This window comes from Acipenser ruthenus, unplaced genomic scaffold (assembly GCF_902713425.1).
Source record: "Acipenser ruthenus unplaced genomic scaffold, fAciRut3.2 maternal haplotype, whole genome shotgun sequence".
Lineage (NCBI taxonomy): Eukaryota > Metazoa > Chordata > Actinopteri > Acipenseriformes > Acipenseridae > Acipenser > Acipenser ruthenus.
The window spans coordinates 19,190-25,679 of record NW_026708232.1 but is presented as its reverse complement, the minus strand read 5'-3'; the positions used below and the strand labels follow the sequence as shown (position 1 = coordinate 25,679).

The window sequence follows — 6,490 nt, the reverse complement described above, 5'->3', positions numbered from 1 at the left end:
GTGCCTCTGATGCAGGGTTTTGTTGGTTCATTGACTTTTTTTTTTTTTTTTAGAGGGTGAGGTGTTTTGTAAAGGGTTCTACTGGGAACAATTGATGTATGTGATTGTAAAAAGAGATTTTGTTAATGAATCTGTAATGTATTGTATTGTGTAGTATGTTTTGTAAATGTGTGTTTAGTGTGTTTTAAGTTAAAACTTTGTTGTTGTGATCTATAATTGTTGAAGAATAAAATAATTAAAAAAAAATAAAATAAAAAAAATCTGTTCTTATCAGTTTAATATCTGATACGTCCCCCATAGGGGCACCCGTCTATATTAAATTGATTTTTGGAAGCAGGAGATGGAACCGGGGCTTGCTCCGTCCACTCCACGCATCGACCCGGTATTGCAGTACCTCTGGGAACGGTGCACAAGAAAGGTAAAAAAAGAGTGAGAGAGAGAGAGAGAGAGAAAGAAAGAAAGAAAGAAAGAAAGAAAGAAAGAAAGAGCCAGCCTCTCCCTCTCCCTTTTTCTGGGTTGTATTTTTCCCGCTCTTTTTGTTATTATTATTTATTTCTTAGCAGACGCCCTTATCCAGGGCGACTTACAATTGTTACAAGATATCACATTATACATTATTTCACATTACACAGATATCACATTATTTTACATACAATTACCCATTTATACAGTTGGGTTTTTACTAGAGCAATCTAGGTAAAGTACCTTGCTCAAGGGTACAACAGCAGCGTCCCCCACTGGGGATTGAACCCACAACCCTCCGGTCAAGAGTCCAGAGCCCTAACCACTACTCCACACCACTGCTTTGTTGTTTTTTGTTTGTTTGTTTGTTCCAAATAAGGCAGGCAGGCAGGCAGGTCTGCCTAATTGATGGACAGCCTGCTCTGGTCACGCAGCAGGCCAATGTACCCAGAAGGCCTTGCGCTCGTGGGAGAAGGAGAAACAGAGCTGTTTAGTGGGGCAAGGAGCCCTTGCTTTCAAGGCGGCAGCAGCAAAGCGCCCCTTTGCCGGGACCGAACGGCACTTGCGTTTTGGGAAGCGTTCCCTGTTTTGTTTTGTTTTGTTTTGTTTGGCTTTGCCGCCGGGTAGAGGAGAAGGCCTTTGGGCCGGCCGGAAGGGCTGGGCTGCCAGTAAAGCCACACTCTGGCTTCTCTTGAGTTCGAAAAAATCTTTCGAGTTTGGGAGCGATTGGAGTGTTGGGAGGGAGCGCAGGTGGTGTGCGTAATTTATTAATAATAATATTTATTTGACAGATTTTTTTGGAGAGGCGTGTTCGTGAAAGGGAGTGGATTGGTGGTGTTTCTCGGAGGGGTAAGGCCCCCTAGTGGGCGCTGGTGTTTTTTCTTTTATTTGTGTAATTTTTTTCTGGGTAGTGTGTTGTAGTTGTTTTGTTGAAGATGTCTAGGTTTAGTGTGCGTCGTCATTGTTGTGTGAGGGTTAGTTTGAAGAGGCATTTTACTGTTGGTGAGGATAGAATAGATATGAGTAGGTTAGAGATGAGTAGGTTGTTTTTGCAGAAGGCTTTGGGGTTTAAGGTGGATGAAATTAATTGTATAATTGCACTGGGTAATGGTAGTTCGTGGGATGTTAGTTTTAGGTCTGAGGATGTGTTTCGGAGTTTCTTTGTGAGGGTGGAGAATCAGAAGGACTCCGAAACTGTGTGCAAGTTTAATATAGAGAGTTTAGTAGATAATAGTGTTAGAATGGTGGTGATGAAAATGTTCAATGAGATGGTTTCAGGGGGGGGATATTCACACATGGGTGGCACAGTATTGTGAGGTAAAGAGGAGTCCGGTGAAGGTGACAGATGCGGATGGGATTTGGAATGGAGCTTGGCGGGTTTTGGTGAAACTCAGACCGAGTGAGAGGGGATATGATGGCTACCAACATATCCCCTCAGATATAGCACTGGGTGGGAATAGGGGGTTTGTGTATTATCAGGGTCAACCAAAACTGTGCAGAAATTGTGGCAAATTGGGACACCTGGCAGAGGCCTGCACAGAGGTTCGGTGTAAAAACTGTAATCAGGAGGGACATCTCACTTCTCAGTGCAGAGAAAAGAAAAATTGCAATTTGTGTGGAAAGGATGATCATGTTTTTAGGGATTGTCCTGAAATCATTTGCAAACAGATTAAGAAAAGACAAAACTGCAAACAAAATGGAGGCCCAGGTGGATGGGAAAGATGATGTGGCAGTAACTTCAGTGGTGGGGGAGGAGTGGAGTGAGTGGTGATGTGGCAGTAGTTCCTGTGGTGGGGGAGGTGCAGGTAAAAGAAGGGGGGGAGAGTGAACCCTGGTGGTAGGGAAGAGAGGGAGGTGGTAGATTTAAGGGAGGATTTATTGGTGTCACCTTCCTCAAGCACAAATGTGTGTGATCTTTCTGATATTAGTGAGGAGGAAGAGGAGGAGGGAGAAATAGTAGAGGAAACTGAGGGGAGTGAGATGGAGGTGACTCAAAATTTAAGAAAGAAAAGGAAAATGGTGGAGGGGGAAAAAAGGGAGAAAAACAAAGAGTGGCAATTGCGGATTATCCACAGGACCCGGGCGTGGGGGAGCATTGCTTTTCTCCTCAGAGCTCTGAAAGTGGCGAGAGCTATGTGCCAGCAACCATAGAGGGAGAGGAATGGAGTTTTTTGGTAGACGATGCGGTAACACAATTGGCAGAGGTGACACAAATGAGAGGTAAAGCTATGGGTAAAGTTAAAGGGAAAGGGGAAAAAACTAAAAAATAGTAATGATGGCTGGGTTAATAAGGTGTATAATCGTTGTGGCCGTAATGGTGTTGTCAATTTATCAAGTTAGAAAAGAAATGGGTGTATGGGAAGTCTTGCTGGTCTGGTATGAATGAGAATAGGAATGGTGGTGTGGGGATACTTTTTAAAAATAAGAATATCGTTTTTAAAGGGAAAGAGGTTTTGGTGGACGGCAGAGCAATGCTGGTCCGGATTTTATATATGAATAAAGAAATAAACTTGATAAATGTGTACGCCTCACCTGATAAGAACGAAAGGTTTGAGATGTTTGAGAGGATTGGTATTGCTCTGCTTTCCACCAAATCAGTGGTGTTGGGAGGGGATTTTAATACAACTTTAGCAGCACAGGATAAGGGTGGTGTGAGTGGGGAGGTGAAGCTGGACAAAACATCGATTTTATTAAAAGGCTTTTTAAAGGATTTTAATTTGATTGATGCTTTTAAAAGTTTGCACCCGGGTGAAAGTGGGCACACTTGGTTTAACGCACAGGAGGACAGAAAATCACGTATTGATTTTATGTTTCTATCCAAAGATTTTAAATGTAGCCAGTTCATTTTAGACCCAGTGTTTTATTCCGACCATGTTTTATTGTGTGCCAGGCTTGATTGTGGAGTGCCTGTGACTGTTGGAAGGGGTGTATGGAAGTTGAATGTGAAGCTGCTAGAGGATGAGAGAGTGTGTGAAAGGTTCAGACAGTGTTATAACGAATGGAGCACGTTGAAAGAGATGTGTGAGTCTGTGTCTGAATGGTGGGAGGTGATGAAAGTGAAGAGTAGGGAATTTTTTATTAAAGTGGGGAGGGAAAAGGTTTTAAAAGGAGAAAAAAGGTATGCAGGGCTACAATACAGGCTGCAAAGGTTGTACACCTTTTTGCGAGCTGGTTTTGAGGTAGGACGAGAGATTCGGACGGTCAAACAAAAAATGAAAGATCTGAGGAGAAAAGCAAAACAATTATTTATCTCAGTAGGGTCGAGCATGTGGAGCACAATGAAGTGTGTTCTAGGTTCTTTTTTAAAAAGGTGGTGGAAAACAACAAGGTAATGTGTGGTTTAAAAAATAAAGATGGTGTTTTAAAAGAATCCAAAGAGGAAATGAATCTAAATTGCTGAGGAATTTTATAAGGAACTTTTTAATGAGAAAGTAGTTGATGAGAATAATTTAAAAGGTTTTATTGAAAGGTGTGAGCAAGGTTTTATCGGAGGAGGAGAAGGAGTGCATGGGTGAAGAAATAAAGATGGAGGAATTAGAAGGAGCAATAAAAGATTTTAAAACAAATAAGACTCCAGGAAATGATGGATTGCCGGTTGAATTTTATTGGAAATTTTGGGATATTTTAAAAATGGACATTTTAGAACTTTTTAGAGATTTTTTTTAAAAAAGGAAAGATGCCATTGTCCCTCAGGCAGGGGGTTATTACACTTTTATTTAAAAAAGAAGATAGGAAGGATTTGAAAAACTGGAGACCCATAAACCTTTTAAACACAGATTATAAATTATTTGCTAAGATTATAATGGTTAGGATCGGGGGGGTCATTGGTTCAGTGATCCACCCTGATCAAGTGTGTGCAGTGCCAGGGAGGAGGATAGCGGACAGTCTTATGTTGATTAGAGATTCCATCCAGTTTGCACTGGAGAGGAAGAATAAATTGTGTATTTTGAATTTGGATTTAGAGAAAGCGTACGACAGGATTGCGCACAAATACATGTTGGCTGTACTGGCGCAGATGGGTTTTCCTAAAAATGTAATTAATTGGATCCAAATTTTGTATAGGGAAATTGGCAGTAGGATTTTGATTAATGGTGATCTATCTGAGTCAGTGCAGGTTTTAAGTGGAGTAAGACAAGGCTGTCCGCTCTCGCCCCTGCTTTTTATTTGTTGTATGGAGCCCCTGGCAAACCTTTTAAGAAATGACACACTTTTAACCGGCATGTTTTTACCAGGCAGCGGTGGGGAGCAGAGTAAGTGTTTGCTGTATATGGATGACGTGACTGTATTGTGTGTTGATGATTTTTCTATTTACAGGGCTATGGATCATACTAAAGTGTTTTGTGGTGCGTCTGGATCCAGATTGAATGTGAACAAGAGTGAGTATATGCTGTATGGCGAGTGGGTGCCTGCTCCCCAGGTTGACCTGAATTTTAAACATGATTTTATCAAAATTTTAGGTTTAAAATTCGATAGAAAAAGGTCTGGTTTTAAAAATTGGGAGGATGTGGGTGGGAGAGTAACACAGAAGCTGGGGTATTGGAGCTTGAGGGAACTAACAATGGAAGGGAAAGTTTTAATTGTCCGTTCGGTGATTTTACCCATGCTTTTATATATTGCTGTTGTGTTTCCACCACCAAGGAGTGTTTTTTAAGGATTTTAATCATGAAAACAATGCATTTTTTTCTGGAAAACAAAGTGTGAAAGAGTCAAAAGGACAGTACTGTACAAAGACAAGCCTTACGGTGGTAAGAATTTTCCTGATTTTAACTTGATTTTATGGTTAAAGTACACTGCAGTTCATGTAGAGGCATGTTTGTTTGGTTTTACTAAAGCTTCCTTTTTTACACGCTTTTATCTTGGGTGGGGTTTAAGAGTTTTAAAGCTTTTTAAACCTGCCTTGGGAGTGCCTACAGCGTGGAATGTGCCTTGTTACATGTCTATTAAAAAGTTTTTAAAAGCAAATGACTTGGCAACCATAGAACCGGAAATGTGGAAAGATTTTAAAAAAGTAACTGGTTTTGTTCACCATAGAACCCAGATGTGTCCGGTGGGGCAGTACCCTCAAGCTGTGGTGGAGAGGATTTGGAAAGATGTGGCTCATCCTAGACTTCTGAATCACCATAAAGATCTGGCGTGGCAGACGGTGCACGATGTCCTTCCTGTTCGATCGGTAATGTACAAGCGGTCCCTGGCAAAGACCCCTAGATGCCCGATGGAGGGTTGTGGGGCAGAAGAAACCATCAGGCATCGGTTTTGGGAGTGTCGTTCCTCCAAGAAGATCTGGAGAGAGGCAAGAGCGTGGATAAGCCAGCTCCTGGGCGGCGGCTCCCTGGACTATGAAATGATTGCCTATGGCATACACCCGGTGGCTATGAACAGAAAAGAATGGATTGTTTTATGGACTTTTTTAAATTGCATAAAAGATGCAATATGGAAAGCCAGGAACCGGTGTGTCCTCAAGAGGGAGCTGCTGTCCAGTGCCGATACAATCCGGCTTGCCTTACACCTGATGAAGGACTACTACGCCAGGGATTCGCTTGTAGAAGGTGTACATTGTGCCCGTCATCGATGGAGGGTGTTCCAGGGTTATGGTGGTTCATGAGTCCTATATCTAGGGGATGAAGTGTTTTTGTAGAGGTGTTCTGAGGTGAACAAATGTAATAGCTTTTGATTTGTTTAGTTTTTTACTGATTTTTTTTTGTTACTTTAAATTGTTTTGATTGTATTTTATTGTATTTTTGAATTGTATTTTATTGTACTGTCTGAATTGATTTAAGTGTATTGTATTGAATTGATTTTAAAGAACTGCAGTGGAATGAAAGTCTTTATACAGGTATTAGTTTTTTTATTCACTTGATATGTATTTAATGTATTTATTGATATTTTATTGCATATAATGAATTGAAAATATTGATTTTATGCATAGTTCATGTATTGAGTGTATTTATTTATTGAAATTGATATATATGTATCATTTTGTTCTTTATTTTATGTTTTGAAATTTTTGTTTTCGTTAATTTGTTTGTAT

The 6,490-nt window shown here is 40.7% G+C and overlaps 1 pseudogene; it reads left to right on the top strand.

Moving 5' to 3' along the window:
* The first annotated feature begins 212 nt into the window (after positions 1-212).
* LOC131730279 (U2 spliceosomal RNA) lies at positions 213-416 on the top strand (annotated as a pseudogene).
* Positions 417-6,490: the final 6,074 nt, after the last annotated feature.